Source organism: Nuphar pumila, chromosome 9, assembly GCF_984573655.1.
Source record: "Nuphar pumila chromosome 9, dmNupPumi1.hap1.1, whole genome shotgun sequence".
Taxonomy (NCBI): domain Eukaryota; kingdom Viridiplantae; phylum Streptophyta; class Magnoliopsida; order Nymphaeales; family Nymphaeaceae; genus Nuphar; species Nuphar pumila.
The window spans coordinates 51769919-51791922 of record NC_143257.1 but is presented as its reverse complement, the minus strand read 5'-3'; positions in this window follow the sequence as shown (position 1 = coordinate 51791922).

The following is a 22004-nucleotide window of genomic DNA, read 5'->3' as shown; positions in this document are numbered from 1 at the left end:
GAATTAACAGTAAATATTTCAATCTGAAACAGCATGCTCTTTTCTGTTCTAAACTGAAAACACACAGAAATCTAATAAAATCTAATAAAATCTAATAAAACATGCATTAACTAATAAAAACAATAAAATAAACACTAAAACAGTAAAATAGAAATTATTTCTATGCTGGAAAACGTGTAATAAACATGGATAAACAAATAAATAAATAAAATACAGGGAATCAATGGCTGGAATTTATTGTTACCTTTAAAAGCATGGATTTAACCCATTAAAAGGGTAAATCACATGTTTTATTGGTTAAGATTATAAAAAATAATATAATAAATGATTCTAATGGATTAGAATCATGAAAAACAGCATGGAATAGAGTTAGATCATCTTCTTGAATTGATTTTAGGGTTCTTGGATGAAATCCATGGTTAAATCCATGAACACAAGAGTTTCCATGGTAAAATCTATTAAAAATCATAAAAAACTAATAAAAAAATAAAAAAATAATATTAAATAACTCACCTTGGGGCTGAAGCTGCAATGGAGAAAGGTGGAGGTGCTGGAGAGGAGAGATAAGCCACGAAAATTTAAGATAAAAAAAGCCCCCTTTTGCCCCTCTAAAGACCCCTTTTTATAGTTTTTCAAAACCCATGTAATTAGGACTAATTAATACCTAACTTTGACTTTTTCAAACTCTATCAGTAACCACCAAGGGAGGATGATTTTTTGTGGTTTCCTAACCCTAAATGAACTCTAACTAAACCTTAATTAACACCTAATTAAACCCTAAAAAGTCCAAATGTGGCACCACCTAGTATGGACCCACATTTGGTTTTTAAAACCTGAATTTAAAACCTTTAAAAACCAATGGTTTAAAACTTAAATAAAATGGATTTTCAAAATTGTTTTTGACTCCTCTAAACCCCTAACCTAACTGGGACATCGACTAACCCTAGTCTAACCTTGACTTCTTCAAATGTGGCGCCACCCCGAGTGGGCCCCACTTGAATTTTCAAAAACGATTTTAAAACTTGAGAATGAGAGGTTTTTCAAAAGAGATTCAAAATTAGACTTGGAATTAAAAGTTTTTGAAATGGCATAGAGTTCCAACTGGGTCAGAACTCCTCTGGATATGGCTCCAACTGAGTGGACCCCACATCAGAGTTTTAAAAATTTGAAATAAATATTGAAAATGGCTTTGAAAAGGGGTTAAAATCAATAGTTGAAATTCAAAGTTTTGAAAGTAGAGTCTCAAGCGAACTGGAACTCCGGGTTAGAGTCCTAGATTTTTAGGACTCTGTGAATTTGGTTTTTAAAAGCTAAATGAAGGAGTTTTTGAAAATATTTCATCGAAAATGGTAAAACAAGTCAGAAAATACAGTCAGGGTTAGACTCCTAACTCAATCAAAACTCTGAAATAGAGTCCTGGATCAACTGGACTCTAAAAAATGACCAAATTTTTTAAAACAAATGAAAATAAATAAAAATGGAATAAAAACAGACTCCTGACTGGACTAGGACTCCGGGACAGAGTCCTGATCGGATTGAAACTCTAGATTTTTTTGGTATTTTTCTAAAAAACAATTGAAAGAACTTGTGAAAACAGCGAAAACAATAATAAATATTGGAATAAAATAGAGTTCTGATTCAACTGAGACTCTGAGGATAGAGTCCTAATTGAACTAGGACTCTCAGATTTTTGGATTTTCTGAGAAAACAAATGAGAGAATTTTGAAAAACAGTTAAAAATAGGATAAAATTGAAGTTTTAGTTTAGAGTCCTGATCTGATTAGGACTCTAAGAAAGAGTCCTGATTCTATCAGAACTCTAAGAATTTTAGTTTTCTGATAAGCAAATGATGAAATTTGGGCAAATCTTTTGAAAACCAGTGAAAATGAAGTGAGAAAATCAATTTTGGATAGAGTCCTACTTCGATCAAGACTTTGGGGTAGAGTCCTGATTTGATCAGGACTCTGAGATAAAATCTCAGAATTTTGAAATTCTTTGATAAAAGTGTAATAGTTTTGGTAGATTGAAAGATTTCTGAAAGATTCTCTCAAAATTGAAATCAAGATCAGAGTCCTGATCCAACTAGGATTCTCCGAACAGAGTCCTGCCTTGACTGAAACTTTGAGTTTCTGACTCATTTTGAAAGATTTTGAAAAGATTTGATTGAAAATGGATAAAATAGCTGTAAAAGATTAGAGTCCCAATCCAATTGAAACTCTGAAGAAGAGTCCTGATCCGACTGGACTCTTTGAAGAAGAGTCCTGATCCAACTAGGACTCTGAAATTTTGGCCAAAACAGAAGATTTTAAAAGGTTCTCTCAAAAACAGGTAAAAAGGTAGTGAAAAGTAGAGTTCTGATCCAACTGGACTCTGCAAAAAGAGTCCTGATCCAACTAGGACTCTGAAATTTTTGGAGATTTTTGACAAGTAAAGGAATCCAGAAGCGACACCACCTAAATGGGTCTCATCTGAGAATTGAAATCAGTTGAAAATTGAGTTTAAAATGAATCCAGATTGTTTTCTGAGAAAATATTTCAAAATATAAAGTCTTGGGGTTGGAAAATGACAGAATGTTGAGTAAAAACCCAGGTTTTGAAATTGATTTTTGAAAGAAAAAGTTTTAAAACTCAAATTTGGATTAAATATTTTGAAAACAGGAGTGCTGGATCTTGAAAATGAGATGTAATGACATGCAATGCTATGCAATGCAATGAAATGATATGCTGAATTCATGTAATGACACATGAAATGGATGAATACTGAATGAGGGGGAAAATTTGGGGTGTTTACAGATGCCCCTCTTTGCTACTAAGCCGGTTAGAGGCCGAGCTTAGTGGCAAAGAAAAACACACCAAATTCAGACCATAAAAATGCCCCAGTTAGATAAATTTGAATGGGTGTGAAAGAATTAGTTCAAATGATGGTGGTAGATATAGCATAAAGAATAAAGAAGAAGATTCACCTCATCGAAATGAGGCTCAGGCTTAGCCCTTAACCTGGATGGGACGACAAATGAAATACCTCATCAGAATGAGGCTCAGGTTTTACCCCTTGACCTGATCAGGGACGATACCTCGTGGAAAAACGAGGTTTAGGCTTAACCCTTAACCTGAAAGGGGACGATACCTCATGGAAAAACGAGGCCCAAGCTTAACCCTTAACCTGAAAGGGGATGATACCTCGTGGAAAAACGAGGCTCAGGCTTAACCCTTAACCTGAAAGGGGACGATACCTCATGGAAAAATGAGGCTCAGACTTAACCCTTAACCTGAAAGGGGACGATACCTCGTGGAAAAACGAAGTTCAGGCTTGACCCTTAATCTGAAAGGGGACGATACCTCATGGAAAAATGAGGTTCAGGCTTAACCCTTAACCTGAAAGGGGATGATAAACGGAATCCTCAAATGAAGAAACCATGATGGGACCTTCAAATTTTGCACAATAAATCCGAGAGGGGTTTGCAAAAGGAAGAAAGGGGGTTTCCCTAAAGCTTGAAAAGGGATTGATCTTGGGCGTCTCATTGTTGAGACTGTATGGCTTTTAAGACAGATGACCTTTTGCAGAAAAATTCAGGTTTAACCCTTATCCTGAAAGAGGACGATATCTCGTGGAAAAACGAGGTTCAGGCTTGACCCTTAACCTGAAAGGGGACGATACCTCATGGAAAAACGAGGTTCGGGCTTGACCCTTAACCTGAAAGGGGACGATACCTCATGGAAAAACGAGGTTCAGGCTTGACCCTTAACATGAAAGGGGACGATACCTCGTAGAAAAATGAGGTTCAGGCTTGACCCTTAACTTGAAAGGGGACGATACCTCGTGGAAAAACGAGGTTCAGGATTGACCCTTAACCTGAAAGGGGATGATACCTCATGGAAAAACGAGGTTCAGGCTTAACCCTTAACCTGAAAGGGGACGATACCTCGTGGAAAAACGAGGTTCAGGCTTAACCTTTAACCTGAAAGGGGACGATAAACAGAGTCCTTGAATGAAGAAACCATGATGAGACCTTCGAATTTTTCACAACAAATCCGAGAGGGGTTTGCAAAAGGAAGAAAGGGGGTTTCCCTAAAGCTTGAAAAGGGATTGATCTTGGGCGTCTCATTGCTGAGATTGTATGGCTTTTAAGACAGATGACCTTTTGCAGAAAAATTCAGGTTTAACCCTTAACCTGAACGGGAACTGCCTATGGTGGGACAGTGGGCAGCACAGGGAAGTTTTCTAATCTGAGAGCCCAGGCGCTTAGATCAAAACAAGAAGGGAAGGATCTTGGACAACTCCCGTCATCCGATCCTAAAAGGTATAACAACAATGCCTAGATACATCAAAATAGACATCAAGCTCTCACTTCATGTCGGGATAACTTGAAAAGATTGCCAATAAGATAAAAATTGTGGTTAATTTAAGAATGATAAGCATATATATGAAAAATATTCCCTCTTGTCTACCTGAAGTATTACCTCTGACTCGGTTTAACTCCGTAGAATCAAGATTCAAATTCAAATATCATTGCCATTGACTTTCTCTCAAGGAAGCTATCAATTTCCTTGATATGGGCGGAAAAGAAATATTCTGGATATTGCGAGAGCTATTGGTGAAAAGATATTGATAAAAGAATTTCACAAAATTAAAAAAGATTCTTGATAGATTCGGCAGTCTGATATCCTAGGATTCTTTTCTCATGATGATCTTTCTGCACTCTATTTGACAGAATTGGAGCTCTCTTGGATTTTTCGGGAATTACATCATCCTTCATTTTGGAGATGTCCTGACTTTTCTCTCTTTTTGGGAAGGGTACGTCACAAACTCCTTTATCTCAGAGATGTTCCAATTCTTCTTTTTTCTCAGGGATTATCTTGATGATTATTGGCTCATTTGTTGGGAATCTCTTGATGATAGCAAAAATTAAATATCTTTTATGATTTGTCGGTAGGTCCATCACACTCGCCTTCATCTCGATGGTGATCTGGACTTTCCCTGAAAGGATCCGTCACAAACTCCATCATCTTGGGGATGATCCAAATCTTTTTTGGCTCCTGGGGTCGACTCGCATAATTCGTCTTCATCTTGACGACAATTGAGAGATCCCTTTTGCAGATAGTTAATTGCAGCTTAGGTGATTGAGGAGATATGAAGGTTGAGTGGATTTTTCTGTATCACCCAGGATATTTCGACTGCTTATTTTTCAAGAATGATCTTTAAAAATATGCCATTTACTGCGATCAATATCAATCACTTCTGGCTTTGCAACAACATTGAATTTTCTTTGCTGGCCATATCGCGAATTTATTCTTCATCCTCTTGGTTGGCCAATAGAAAGATTTTGAGCTTTGAATCCTTTTTCGCGAAAGCTTTGTCCTTTCGAAAGTAATATTAAAGGTATTTCGAGGTACAATTTTATGCAATAAATATTTTGAGATCAACAACTATTTTTCATGACAAATTGGCAAAATATTCTTGGAATCCTTGGTGAAAGAAATCACTTGAGATCTAAATGACACATCCGTGGCTAGATTCTCCTCTCCTTTCCCCAAAGGAGAGACTCAGGCTTGACCCTTACCTGAACGGGTAATAAAAAGATACTCCTCTCTTCCCTGAAGAGGAGGCATTTGCAAAACAAACTTTCGAAGAGAAATTAAGCTTTCGTCAAAACTCTCTATTTCTAGGCTTCTCTTATAGAAAGGGGGCCGCTAACAAAGATTGGAAGGATATCATAGAGGAGCGAGTCCATCACACTCTCCCTGGAAAAAGGGTCCTCGATGACGGGGGTGGCCTAACAAAAGACATTTAAGATTACAAGGAGGACGAGCTTCCGTCGAAACTCTCCCTGGAAAAAGGGTTCCTTGCGTGACAATAAAGATTATTTTGCAAACTGTTCGTGAAGCACGAGTCCCTTCAAACTCTCCCTAGAAAAAGGGGTTCAACGAACGAACAATAAAGACATGCGAAAAGAAACGAGCTCCCTCGAACTCTCCCTGAAAAAAGGGTCCCTCGCAAGAGAAGTACTTGACGATTAATTTTGATAGATTTTGATAACTCAAGGAACTGCTTGATAACACGAATGACTAGAGGTCTGACAAAATCGACAACCCGAATGTCAGATTAACAGAATGGAACGACTCAAGGGTCTGATACAGATTGTTTGGTTCGCAGGTTTGAAGATTAACATTGAGTCTGAACCCCAATATGAGATTTATGTTGCGACCAGTATGAAGACCGAACTTTGATAGAAATACCAGTATGAGCACTGAATTTTAAAGGATTACCAGTACGAACCCTGGATTTTTGAAGGATACCAGTACGAGCACTGGATTTTAAAAAGACTACCAGTACAAGTACTGGATTTTGAAAGATTACCAGTACAAGCACTGAATTTTAAAAGACTACCAGTACGAGCACTGGATTTTAAAAGGTTACCAATACGAGCACTGGATTTTGAAAGATCATCAATACAAATACAAGATTTGGTAAAGCAATAAAGACGATGTTGGATTTCATAAAAGAACCAATTTGAAAATTGGATTTAACCGGACCAGTGGAAAACTGGGTTCGGTCGGAAGCTTTGAATCGAAATTCAAATCTTCAAGGAAAGACTAGATGAATTGGATTTTGAAAGAGAATTCGAGTCGAAACTTGGATCTTCTAGACCACTTGCCAAATTTGCAGGAAAGTTTGAGTAGAAGTTCGAACTTTTAAAGGAAAGCTAAGCGAATTGGATTTGGAAGAAAATTTGAGTCGGAACTCTGATTTTCTAGACCAATTATGAATTGGATTTGAAAGAAAATTTGAGTCGGAACTCGGATCTTCTAGACCAATTCAAGACATTTGAAGGAAAGAAAACTGGATGAATATGTTTCGTGTTTGTAACCGTTGACTAGGAAGAAAACCAAAAGAGTTTCAACAGGATTTAGAAAAGTATTAGCACGAGCACCGGATTTGGGAAGAATACCAGTACGAGCATTGGATTTTAAAAGGTTTGCCAGTTCGAGCACTGGGTTTTAAAAGGTTACCAGTACGAGCACTACATTTTCAAAAAAAGGTCACCAGTACGGGCACTGGGTTTTAAAAGATTACCAGTACGAGCACTGGATTTTGAAAGGTTACCGGCACGAGCACTGGGTTTTGAAAGATTGCCAGTACGAGCACTGGATTTTGAAGGGTCATCAATTGACGATGGCTCGGACGACTTGCCGGGGTCTCAGGATTTTATCCCTTATCCTGAATGGGAAACTCAATGCAAATTGATGCAGATGAATGCGAATGAATGCATGCAAATGCAAATGAATGTAAATGGGTGCATATGTGTGCAAAATGAGAGATTTTGTTTGATCCTGCCTGCACACAGGTTGTTTTGAATAAAAGGCAACTTTATAACAAGAATGCCCCAGTATATTCTGGGGAAGAGAGATATTTCGATAAAAGAATAATTGATCATTTATTGAAAGGAATTTTTTAAGAATACAAAAGATAGAATAGAGATTTTTTAGGTATAGAATTTCTTCAAATGTCGAGCATTAATGGGGTCGGATAGTTCTACCCCGTCTGCATTAATCAGACGATATGAATTACGGGGCAACACTTCTTTCACCACGTAGGGACCTTCCCAGTTTGGTGACCATTTGCCACATGGATGATGCTTGAGATGAGTCGTTGATCTAAGGACCAAGTCATTAACTTGGAATCTCCTTTCGATGACTGACTTGGCATATTGCCTTGCTATCCTCTGACGATAAGACTGGGCGTGCTCTGCTGCTTTGAGTCTTTTCTCATCGAGTAAATCCAATTGTACCAATCTCTGTTGCTGATAATGATCGAGTGGTAGCTCTAAAAGAGATGCGAACTTAAGGGCGGGCTTCTGAACATGAAGAGGTAACACCACCTCAGTCCCATAAACAAGTTTTGAAGGAGTCGCATTGGTTGGGGTTCGAACGGTAGTTCGATATGCCCAAAGTGAATCATGGATTTTCTCGTGCCAATCACGAACCGTCTCAACGGTTCTTTCCAAGATGCGAATCAAACTCTTGTTGGTTGCTTCTGCCTGACCATTTCCTTGTGGATAATAAGGAGCTGAAAAATGATGATGAATTCTGAATTTTGAACAAAAGATATTCATTCTCTCATTCTTGAAATGAGTACCATTATCTGACACGATGTCGTACGGTATACCGAAATGACAAAGAATGTTCTTATGAATGAATGAGACTACATGTCGACCTTCCACTGTACGCAGAGTGACGGCTTCAAACCATTTGGTGAAATACTCTGTTGCGTTAAGGAAATATTTATGACCATTGGAAGCTGAAGGAGTGATGGGTCCTACGACGTCGAAGGCCCATATAGAAAACGGCCATGGAGACACGACTGATTGCAAGTACGTGGCTTGCGCATGAATGGAAGGTGCGTGCATCTGACACTGAACGCACTTCTTCACAAAACGATAGCAGTCTTACTGCATGGTTCTCCAATAGTATCCTGCCCGAATGATTTGTTTAACAAGGGTTTGGTAACTGACATGACCACCACAAATACCTTCATGCGCTTCTCGCACGATTTCTTTGGCTTCTTCTTCGTCTAAGCACCTGGAATACTCATAACTGAACCCACGACAATAAAGAACATTGGCAAGGATAAAATAGCTGGCGGACATATGCTGGATTGCTTTTTGCTCCTTCTTTGATAGTTTTGGTGGAAGCTCACTAGTTTCAATAAAGTTTTTAATATCTTGGTACCAAGGTTTTTTTTTCTGAGTAGATGATTGAAAGGCTCACATCTCATGGCAAGGTTGGATATGAATCTCCGAATTGATTGCATACGTCCCTGAAGACTACGACATTTCTTAAGAGTAGTTGGAGGTGGCATGTCAATGATGGCCTTTGCTTTAGCAGGATCCATTTCTATCCCCTTTTTGCTGACCAAGAAGCCTAGCAATTTGCCTGATTAAACCCCGAAGACACATTTCTGAGGATTAAGTCTTATTTTGTAAAGAATGAGTCGCTTGAAGACTTGACTTAAAGCATTAATATGATCTTCTTCTTCTTTGGATTTGACCAGGATGTCATCAACGTATGCATCCATAGTCTTGTGCATCTGATCATGGAAAATGGCAGCCATTGCACGCTGATAGGTTGCCCCAGCATTCTTGAGCCCAAACAACATGACTGTATAACAGAAAGTGCCCCACGGCGTAGTGAAGGATGTTTTGGATTGGTCACGAGCGGCCAACTTGATCTGATTATATCCGGAGTATTCGTCCATGAAGAAGAACATGGCATGCCCAGCCGTGCTATCAACTAGGAGATCAATATTTGGGAGTGGATAGTTATCCTTCGGAGTAGCTTTATTGAGATCGTGAAAGTCAATACAAATTCGCACTTTACCATTTTTCTTGGGAACTGCAACGATATTCGCCAACCAGTCTGGATAATCTATTGCTCGAATGAATCCTGTTTTAAGCAAGTCCTCAATGAAAGTGCACTAGGATCTAGGCAACGAGCACTAGAGGGGGGGTGAATAGTGCTTTTAAAAAATTGTCTGCGGAATATTTAATGATTTTGCAAATCTCAAAGCAAACACACAAAGAACACAAGATTTTATCCTGGTTCGGTCTAACCCGACCTACATCCAGTCCCCAAGCAAAACCCGCTTGAGATATCCACTATCAACCTTGTAAACTACAAGATCATACAGACCATAACTGGTCCCACTTTCAGTAACAACCCTACTGAAAGCAAACAACTCCTTTACACAAGGAGTCCTTTTTACAGAAAATAAGTAACAACTTACAAAACAACCTATGAGCCTTCCTTTTGAATGCAAATGAGATGCAATTGGCTTTTGAGGTTGTTGAAATACTCTTACTCACGAATTCACTATCTTTCAAAGTGATTTGAGTGAAAAACTGAAGTGAAAATATCATGTGAGTGAGAAAACAAATACTTGAATGAATAGGAGTAAAAAACAATAAGTAAATGATTCAAATCGATTGAATTCTTGTTTTTTTTAGTGTACAATGCACTCATATTTATAGTTAAAGTTTTCCATACGTTGAGGGTATGAAAGGGTATCAAAACTGTCCATTTCGAATGATCAAAATGTTTGAAAAATGAAAAGACACGCCTTTTTGAAGTTTCAGAAAAAATGACAAAATTAGTCGACTGAAACATCAGTTAGTCGACTAATAGTTAGTTATTAGTAGACTGACAGTTATCGTCGGTCGACTGATCTGTTAATCGAGCCGTTTGAAAATCTGAACTTTTGAAACTTAGTCGACTTGAGAAAAGTTAGTCGACTGATAATATCATCAGTAGACTGAAAAACCTTTTAGTCGACTGCTGCTAAAATCTTCTGAAAAACAAACATTTTGTTCGGTCGACTAATAAAAAGCATTAGTCGACTGCTGCTAAATTTTCAGAAAACACATGTTCTGTTCAGTCGACTGATAAAACCATTAGTCGACTGCTGCTAATTTTCCAGAAAACAGACATTCTGTCCAGTCGACTGATAAAACCTTTGGTCGACTAATTTGACAAAAATGACTTTTTTAGAAAATATGGCACGAAAGGATTAGTCGACTGGTAAGTCTATTGGTCGACTAATAAACATGAAAATTTAAGAAAAGAGTTTTCTAAAAAGATTTTCATGAGGGTTCTTTTTAGAAAAGTTTTTCTAAAGACTTTTAAGGTGAAATGCAACCTAAATATGCACTCTAAGTAAGGCTCTTACAAGAATCTAAGACTTTTAATGAATTAAACATTTGCACACTAGTCTTCAAAGATTCTTCATCGAATTCTTCAATTTCTTCATAGCCTTAGCTGAAATGCAGTTGATTCCACTTGCTCATCATCAAAACCTTGTACTTGAAGTATCATGTATGGCTTCATTGTCGTAACAATCTCCCCCTTTTTGATGATGACAAACTTAATCAAAGATGAAGCATTTAGATGGAGATTTTACTCCCCCTATCAATATGCTGCAAAACATTAAAAGTTAGCACATTTAAAGCACATATATCACATATTGATTGGTTTGCATTTCCATTCATCATTTCTTCATGCATTTAGAAATACATTCATTCAAAGCTTTCTTTTTCTCTTAATTTTGCATTTCTCATGCAAGATCTCCTGCAATTTTAATGTAATTGCTATCATCTTTTTATCCCCCTCTGTCAGAATAAAAAAGAGTAAGGGCAGAAATAACATAAGCAAAATAGAGATACAAGTTTAAAATATTACAACCCATAAAGTATGAAAGTTCAGACAACAAAGATTAGAAAAGTGAGTTGAGCAAATCCTTGATTGAAGTAATTTCTTTCTGAATCGAAGATAGTTGTTGAGTCACATCTTCACGAAAAGTATGTTGATGCAGCTCTAAAGCTTCCAGTCTCTGCATAACTTCATCATGGTCTTGACTTGTCGAAAATTTCTTTCTTTTTGCATGAGATGAAGGTGTCGCAGAATGTGAAGGTTCAGAAATTGATGGTTCATTAGGATCAGATGGTTCAGTTTGATCAACATTTAAAGGAGGCAGATATTTAATTTTCATTCTTTTAAAAATTGTTTGATCAAAGAACTCTTTTTGCTCAATGTATTTTTCATTTGTTAAAGGAACTTTGAAATGTCTAAAAATACGGGTTAAAAGACAACCATAAGGAAGAAATGGTTTTTGTTTCCACAAGTTTGTAAAATACACATTGGCCCAGTTGACAGAAATATTTCCAAATAAAACATAAAGAGCCGTAGATAGATCTGTGGAATAATAATCAAAAGAACCAGTTTTGGGTAGAACATTATGGGCAAGGATTCGTCCAGCAATGCGTGCACGAGTTTAAAGATTACTATTTTTGAGAGGAGGGCAGTGAGGTGCTCCTGGAAGAAGAATTTGTTCAAAAACTCTTTCATCATTCAATTCAATAGTGTTTAAAAGAGTGTCTGAAGGTGGAATTTCAAGAATTTTTCCAAGTAATTTCGAATCAAACTCGATTTCAACATCACGAACAAGAGAGGACAAAACTCTAGTTTCATGATCTATTTGTAAATTTGTGTAAAACAAGTGAATAAGAAACGGATAGTGAAGGGTATCTGCATAAGCATCAAAAAGATGTGAAATTCCAGGAAATAATTCTCTTATATTGTAACGAGAAAATAAGTGAAATAGAACATTTCGGCCTGGTAAAATAGGTAGTGCAGAAATTGATCCAAAAGTATCATAGAGAAGAGGATTGCGAAGTAATCTTAGTGAAAAACCATGTCTTGAAGAAGGTGTAGGAGGAGGAGAACCTAAACCTTTTGCAGATGCAGACTTCGTACGAGGCATGGTTAAAAAAAATAGAGTTACCAAAAACAATGACGGCTTCTAAATGATTTCTGGCAGAAGTAGAACATTGTCCGGCGATGTGAAACAGAACCAGAGGAGGATACAATGGCTGACGGCGAGTGAGAAGTCGGCCACAAGGGGATTCCGGCAATGCACTGTCACACAAGAGGGTTCTGGCGTGTTTTGAAGATGCGCCAGTTACTGTAGGAGGATTCCGGCGTTTCAAGATCACAACCAGAAGACTCCGGCGTCTCCTTGTTACGGTAAGAAAATCCCAGCGAAAATGGGATCGAACGACACTCCGAGCACTAGAGGGTTTTTCGGAATGAAAGTGCACTAGGACCTAGGCAACGAGCACTAGAGGGTTTTTTGGAAGAAAGAGAGGCAAAAGTGAAAGAGGGTTTTCGTTTTTAAGGGATTCATTTTTAAGAAAAACGAAAAGATACGAAAACGAAGTGTAACGATGCTTATTTTAAAAAGAACGGGTGTTTTAAAAATCCAAGGGGTATCGGGTCCCTTCATTTAAAATTTTAAAAAATTTTAGTTGACTAAATCTTTATCAGTCGACTAAGAATATGCGACTCATTCTAAAAAATATCATCAGTCGACTAGAAATATATCGGTCGACTAATATGGTGTGATACATTCCAAAATTTAAAACACGAGTCGACTAGAATTTTATCGGTCGACTAATATAGTGCAATTTTGAGATTTTGTTCAAAAATCAGCATTTTTATAAATCCAAAAACGAGCAAATACCTAGTTCTCTCCTAATTCTCATAAAATCTTCATTTTTAAGAGGTTTAGTGAAGATATCAGCATGTTGTTCTTTAGTGGAAATAAAATTTAACGAAATATCTCCTTTTAACACATGATCTCTTAAAAAATGATGTCTAACTTCAATATGCTTAGTTCTTGAGTGCTGAATAGGATTTTTCGAAAGATTTATAGCACTAGTGTTACCACAATAAATAGTTGTTGTTGAGTAATTCAAACCGAAATCTTTTAAGGTTTGTTTCATCCATAGTACTTGTGAACATGCTAAACTAGCCACTATATATTTTGCTTCAGTTGTTGAGAGTGATACTGAATTTTGCTTTTTACTAAACCAAGAGACTAAGGAATTTTCTAAGAAATGACAAGTTCCACTAGTACTCTTGCGATCAGATTTACTTCCTGCAAAATCTGCATCACTATATGAAACCAAATCAAAGGAAGATGATTTTGGGTAAAACAATCCGAAATCTGAAGTATCTTTCAAATAACGAAGAATTTGTTTTACTGCAGTTAAATGAGATTCCTTTGGATTAGCTTGAAATCTTGCACACATACAAACACTAAACATAATATCAGGTCGACTAGCAGTTAAGTATAATAGAGATCCGATCATACCTCTGTAGAGCTTAGTATCTACACTTTTACCATTTTCATCTTTATCAAGAGAAGTAGTTGTACTCATAGGATTCCTTCTTGATTTCGATGAGTCCATCCCAAATCTCTTGAGAAGTTCTTTTGTATACTTAGCCTGATTGATGAAGATTCCTTCTTCAGTTTGCTTTATTTGAAGTCCAAGGAAGTAGTTTAATTTGCCCATCAAGCTCATTTCAAACTCTTCCTGCATAGCTTTAGCAAATTCTTTAAAAAGAGAATCATTAGTAGAACCAAATATTATGTCATCAACATAAATTTGTACAATAAGAATATCTGAATTAAGATTTTTAATAAATAAAGTGGAGTCTACCCGACCAATGGAAAAACCAGATTGTTCTAGAAAATTTCGTAGTCTTTCATACCACGCTCTTGGTGCTTGTTTGAGTCCATACAAAGCTCTTTTCAATTTGTAGACTTTTTCTGGATATTTCTCATTTTCAAAGCCTGAAGGTTGCTCTACATAAACTTCTTCATTGATGTGTCCATTAAGAATGCACTCTTAACATCAATTTGATATAACTTGAAGTTCATGTAACTAGCAAAAGCAAGCATCATTCGAATTGACTCTAATCGAGCCACTGGTGCATAGGTTTCATCAAAATCTATACCTTCTTCTTGATTATAGCCTTGTGCCACTAGCCTTGCTTTGTTACGAATGACTTCACCATTTTCATCCAGCTTATTTCGGAAGACCCATCTTGTTCCAATTACCGGATGATCCTTTGGTCTATCAACTAGATCTCAAACATCATTCCTAGTAAATTGGTTAAGTTCTTCAGACATGGCCAAAAGCCAAAATTCATCAACACAAGCCTCATTGATATTCTTTGGTTCTAATTTAGATATGAAAGCAACATTTGCAATATATTTTTCTAACTGCCTTCTAGTTTGGACACCACTCTTTATTTCACCAATAACTTGTTCATGTGGATGATTAGGAACTTCTTTCCAAACCGGTTGAAGAGGAATATTTTCTTGAGAAGTACTCTCTATCAAGGGTTCTTCTTGAAGTATTACTTCTCCTTCGCTTAGAGGTATAACCTGCTCACAATTCTCATCAAATGCAACATGTAATGATTCTTCAATACAAGATGTTCTTTTATTGAAAATATGATATGCTTTACTTCTAGAAGAATATCCAAGAAATATTGATTTATCTGATTTTGAATCAAACTTATCAAGATTATCTTTGGTATTTAACAAGAAACATTTACTACCAAAAAATTTGAAATATGAGATCTTTGGTATACGATCATAATACAATTCAAAACATGTTTTATATAAAATTGGTCGAATAAGAACACGGTTTAGAACATAACATGCTGTATTAATTGCTTCAGCCCAAAAGTATTTTGGTAAATTTTTATCTTGAAGCATGGTTCTAGCACATTCTTGCAAAGTTCTATTCTTTCTTTCAACAACTCCATTTTGTTGAGCCGCTCTAGGAAAAGCAAAGTTGTGAGATATACCATGTAAATCACAAAACTTTAGAAAAAATTCATTTTCAAATTCACCACCATGATCACTACGAATTTTAATAATAGATGTAGATTTTTCATTTGTAAATCTTCTACAAAGTTTAGATTATTCTAAAAAAGCATCATTTTTGCTTTTTAGAAAAATCACTCATGTAAACCGAGAATAATCATCTACTATAACAAAAGCATACTTGCTACTATTCAAACTTTGAATTCTAGATGGTCCAAATAGATCTAAATGTAAAAGTTCAAGAGGACGTTTTGTTGAAACTATATCTTTTGCTTTAAAATAACTCTTGATTTGCTTACCCCTTTGACAAGCATCACATAAGTGATCCTTTTTATATGGTATTCTAGGTAGGCCTCTTACAAGATCATTCTTGGATAACTTTGAAATAATTTTAAAGTTAACATGTCCAAGTCTCTTGTGCCATAACCATTGAATTTCATTTGAAACAATAAGACATTTTTCATTAAAAGAGGGTAATTCATCTAGATATAGTTCATACACATTGTTTCTTCTTTTACCTTTAAAAATGATCTTTTTAGATTGAAAATCAGAAATTAAGCATAAATCATTTTCAAAAGAAACATGAAAACCTTTATCACATAATTGACTGATAGATATTAAATTATGCATTAAACCATCTACTAAAAGAACATTTTCTATCAAGGGAAATTTTGGATTACCAATATTACCAATACCTATCACTTTTCCCTTGTTATTGTCACCAAAGGTGACGGTTCCTCCATCCTTATTTTGGAGGGTGGAAAATAACTCCGGCCTTCCAGTCATATGTTTGGAACAGCCGCTGTCCAATATCCATTTGCTCCTTATGTTATGTACCTACAACAAAATCAGAAAACAGAGCATTTGACCCCTTTCTATTTTCGGGTCCATGAGAGTTAGTCTTAGGAACCCATATCCATTTGGATTTTGGTTTCCTTTGATAATAAATATTCTTTCTATAAAAGGATTTAGAATAAACATGTCTAGAATAATCATATTTAGATGCATTTCTATTAGAACTAGAAAGTTTAGTTTTATGAACAAAAGGTTGAGAATAATGTCTTTGATTTTTCACCACATAGTTTGGTCTATTTTGAGTATCAAAGAAGCTATATCCCAATCCGGTTTTATTAACCGAGCATCTTTGAGAACCAAGAAGTTTTTCTAGATTCTCTTGACCATTTGTGTATTTGGTCACTATAGAAAGAAGATCATTTAACGTTTCTTTAAGACTAGATATTTCTTTTTGTAAGAGATTGGTTCTAACTCCAAATTCTTTTATCTCAAGTGCTTGGCAAGAATTTTCCTTCTTGAGATCTTCTATTTCTTGAAGTAACACTTTATTTTGAGAGTCAAGAGTTAAATTTTCAGTTTTTAACTCTTTATTTTTAGAACTAAGACTCTAAAATTTAAAATATAAATCATTAAATGCTTCAAATAACTCATCATAGTCAAATTGACTTACCGAATCTTCTTGTGCTACAAAACACATGTTGGCGACTTCTTCATTTGATTCTTCATCAAAAGAGGAGTCACTATCATCCCAACATGCTTGAAATGCCTTTTTCTTCTTAAATTGGTCCTTGGGCTTGAATTTGAGAAGAGGACAATCTTTCTTGATATGTCCTGCCTTTTTGCAGTTAAAGCACTTTACTTCATTGGGAATGGAAGAATCTGCTTTCTTTGCCTTTCTTTGAAATCTTCCCTTTTTGATGAATCTTCTGAATTGCCTTGTGATGAGGGCAATATCTTCATCTTCATCTTCATCTTCTTCTGAATTTTCTGAGTCATAAGTAGCCTTAAAAGCAAGAGATTTCTTCTTAGACACTTCTTCTTGTCTGTCTTGAAGTTGGACCTCATATGCCATTAGGTTACCAACTAAGTCTTCAAGAGTGAGAGTATTGAGATCATTTGCTTCTTCAATAGCAGTGGTTTTTCTCTCTTATTCAGGAGTTAAACACCTTAGAATCTTTCTGACTAAATCCACTTGTGAATATTCTTTTCCAAGGGATTTGAAAGTGTTAGTTATATCGGTCATTCTAGTTACCATGTCCGATATAGATTCATTTTGCTTCATTTTGAACAATTCAAATTTATGAACTAAAGAAGCAATTTTAGATTCCTTTACCTTTGACGTACCTTCGTGAGTTACTAGAAGAGTATGCCAAATTTCATTTGCTGTAGAGCATTGAGAGATGCGATTGAATTCTACCTTGTCAACGCCACAATATAATGCATTCATGGCTTTGGCATTCAGTGAAGCAGTCTTCTTTTCATCATCGGTCCATCGGCTGAAATCAGTTGATGGAGTTTGGTACTTTTCTGAAACAACTCTCCAGATATCGAGATCCATGGATTGCAAGAATATTGTCATTCTTACTTTCCAGTATCCATAGTTTGTTCCGTCGAAGAGAGGAGGACGAACAGAGGAGCATCCTTCTTTGTGCTGAGATGTTGTAGTTGTCATGCTAGATGATGGTCAAATCAAAGTAATAGCAAACCTGTGCTCTGATACCAAATGAAACTGCACTAAGATCTAGGCAACGAGCACTAGAGGGGGGGTGAATAGTGCTTTTAAAAAATTGTCTGCGGAATATTTAATGATTTTGCAAATCTCAAAGCAAACACACAAAGAACACAAGATTTTATCCTGGTTCGGTCTAACCCGACCTACATCCAGTCCCCAAGCAAAACCCGCTTGAGATATCCACTATCAACCTTGTAAACTACAAGATCACACAGACCATAACTGGTCCCACTTTCAGTAACAACTTTACTGAAAGCAAACAACTCCTTTACACAAGGAGTCCTTCTTTTTACAGAAAATATAGTTAAAGTTTTTCATACGTTGAGAGTATAAAAGGGTATCAAAATTGTCCATTTCGAACGATCAAAATGTTTGAAAAATGAAAAGACACGCCTTTTTGAAGTTTCAGGAAAATGGCAAAATTAGTCGACTGAAACATCAGTTAGTCGACTAATAGTTAGTTATTAGTAGACTGACAGTTATCGTCGGTCGACTGATTTGTTAATCGAGCCGTTTGAAAATCTGAACTTTTAAAACTTAGTTGACTTGAGAAAAGTTAGTCGACTGATAATATCATCAGTAGACTGAAAAACCTTTTAGTCGACTGCTGCTAAAATCTTTTGAAAAACAAACATTTTGTTCGGTCGACTGATAAAAAGCATTAGTCGACTGCTGCTAAATTTTCAGAAAACACATGTTCTGTTCAGTCGACTGATAAAACCATTAGTCGACTGCTGCTAATTTTCCAGAAAACAGACATTTTGTCCAGTCGACTGATAAAACCTTTGGTCGACTAATTTGACAAAAATGACTTTTTTAGAAAATATGGCGCAAAAAGATTAGTCGACTGGTAAGTCTATTGGTCGACTAATAAACATGAAAATTTAAGAAAAGAGTTTTCTAAAAAGATTTTCATGTGGGTTCTTTTTAGAAAAGTTTTTCTAAAGACTTTTAAGGTGAAATGAAACCTAAATATGCACTCTAAGTAAGGCTCTTACAAGAATCTAAGACTTTTAATGAATTAAACATATGCACACTAGTCTTCAAAGATTCTTCATCGAATTCTTCAATTTCTTCATAGCCTTAGCTGAAATGCAGTTGATTCCACTTGCTCATCATCAAAACCTTGTACTTGAAATATCATGTATGGCTTCATTGTCGTAACACTCAAGTCCTTCCTTGACCTGTTGCTCAATTCGAGGATCCATTTTTCTTAACTTCTGCTTAACTGGTTTCGCATCAGGCTTCAGAACGAGGCGATGTTCCACCAATTTAGGATCTAAACCTGGCATATCCTCATAAGTCCATGCGAATACTTCTTCATGCTGCTTGAGAAAATTAGTGAGCCTTTCTTTCTCTCCCAGATTCAAACTGTTGCCAATCTTGAGAGTTCTAGGATCATCTTCTAATCCGATATTGATATCCTCAGTCGGACCCTGAACTAAGGATGATGGCTCGTTTTGTTTCTGAACTGATGCAAATTCTGATAGTTCTTGAAGAGCTGAATCGAACTCTGCAGGTTCTTCTGACTGCTTTGTATTCTGACTGCTTTCTGCTCTTATTTTGACCTGATGAATTACTGTTGACTTCGAACATGCATTTGAATTAAGGACGAGCTTCTTGATAGATCGGACAGACATTCTGAAAATTAGAGTAAATTGATTCAGGGAAATAGCCCATCATAAAACAAATTGCTTGTATTGAGAAAATAATTGGAAAAATAAGAGATCAAAGTATTGACAATTTTGGAAAGTAAAGAGACAACTGGCATCCAGATAGATAAAGGAAACTTGCAACTTTATTGAAAGATAGAATTGTTCAAAATGACAATGATGAAAATGAAATGGGACATCCTCCCAACAAAAGAGTGGAAAAGAAAAGACGAATGAATTCTTCTAATGTGTTCCCTTGACGAAAATAGTGCCCTTCTGAGATTTTCTGCCACAAAAGCCTAATCCGGCTCTTTTAGGGTGATGCTGAGGAATCACTGGTTCAAGACGACCATCTTCATTTTTGCCTAGGCCTTGAAAAGGCCGATAGCCATGCTTCATTAATAGATCAAATCCCCTTTTGGCCTTCATAAATTGTGAGAATAGAGGATAATCCTTGACTATTTTCATCACATCTCGGAGTTGTGACTGAGTAGGGTCATCAACAGATTGATTCCGGGACTAATAAGCCGACCCCTGCCCCTGAGTCGACCTCTTGAATTCTTGCTTAGTTTCATATTCCTGGTCAGTGTCATCTGTTGATTCTGACCCGTCTGACATCTCCTCATGGTGATTCTGCTTTCTGATGATTCTCACATTCTTGGTTGCATGACCCTTATCCTTCTGCTTGATCTGGGTCTGCTCCGTACAGGCTTCGGCTTGCTCGGCCAGCATCTTGGTCATCATTTTCTTAAACATAACATACATTTGAGGATCAATGTCATCCTCAACTTGCTGTCCTTGACTTTTGGCTGATCGGGGGGAGTCCATTTCTTCTTCTGAAGCGATTGAGTATGCAACACCTTCAACTGATGAGGTTTTCTTTTCGGACCTTGTCTGAACCATTTAATATCACAAATACTCTCTGCAGGGCAAAATTGATGGTTAGGCTTTTGAAAGAGATTTTATTGGAGAAAAATATTTGTTGAGAATTTTGGTAGACAATTGAAATAATATCCCATTACTAGGGATTGAGTCATCGCTGGAGTTACGACAATTGCGCTGCTATTCTTTGCAAAATAAACAACTGAAAATATGCCTTGTTACCTAGGCGAGGTCATCAAACCAAAGTGAAATGAAAATTAAAAGAATTTTATTGAAAATATGATTTTAATAATACATTTGACAGAGGGGAGGGGACAGACAAATTTCCACCACTCCTGATAATCAGAGGACACTCGAGGACCAAGAAAAATAGTAAGAATAACAAAGGAATCTCAGCCATGTCTGGCAGAATGGTATGCTCCGGACCACTGATCTGATGTGAGATCGAACTCTGGCAAGACCCCTGATAGTGGGCGAATTTCTATGCGCTTCTATCTCTGAGAGAACTGTCTGACACACTGCTCTGGATGGTAGTATGTGCAGAAGAATGGGCCAAGTAGTCTGAACCACTTGCCATATGCATAAGTATATCTGGGAGGTGACTCCTGACGATCAAAGTAGTCCCATACGACTTCTTCCTCCTGAAGGTTATCAATCAAGAACCGGTATCGCGCAACTCGAAGAAGCTTTTCACCATTGTATTTGAATGAGCTGGCTCGGGCTGGCACATGCCGGATGAACCAAGATTGCAGGGCATAGGTACATCCTTCGACTAGAATCGATTCTCCAAGTGTGAAACGAGTCAACCCTCGGTACAGGAAGGCGAGTGCGGCCATGGCAATGGAGAGGCGGCTGGTCTGTCGACTTCCCACCTTCGCAGAAGTTGAACTATCCTGATATCCATGTAATTTTGTCCGTCTGGAAAGAGAGCGAGTCCCACAGTGCATAAGACCATCGCATGCTGGATTCTCTCTCGAACTGTCCTAGACAACGAGTTGACTTCCACAAATGCCTCATACTGTCTGTAGATTTCGAGCAGGTCCACATATTCATTTCCATAGTATTCGATCAATAGCCAGAACTTGCGTCCTGTCATGCGAGCTAAAGCGTCTCGGGGGTCTAGACCCTTGACATTAATCAAAAACTGTTTCTCTAATGGATCTCCAGGCTGACCAGCTGGCTCAAGTAATCCCATAATTTCTGAAAATTCATCTATCAGCAACGTCATCTCGCCCCATGGAAACTAGAAGGTAGAAGTGCTCGGATTCCACCGCTCTGCTAGTGCATGGATCAAATTGTCGTTGACTGTCTGCTTTCCCACTGCGGAAGCCAGTTCCAATTCACAATCGTCCAAATGGTCCGGAAACATACGATAGAAGTTCTTGAGCCATGAATAGTACTACTATGGAATGAAGGATCCGGTGCTGAGGACTCGATGTTAAGAAAGACTTTGTCGCACCTCGTAGGAGATGTGACCCTCAGGGAAGACTGAATCAAGCTGACTGGATGCCATCGGACTGGAAAACATGGAAAATTGGAGTAAGACTCAGGAGAATACAGGAAATTTGAGAAAAATGCAGGCAGGATAAAAATGAAGTAGAAAATTCGAGATCCAGAAGAGAGAAAGGATGAAAAATCACCTGAAGTTTTGAAGGAAATTTAGAAGAATTTGGAAAATCGTCCAGGGTTTGATGAAATATGAAGGAATACTT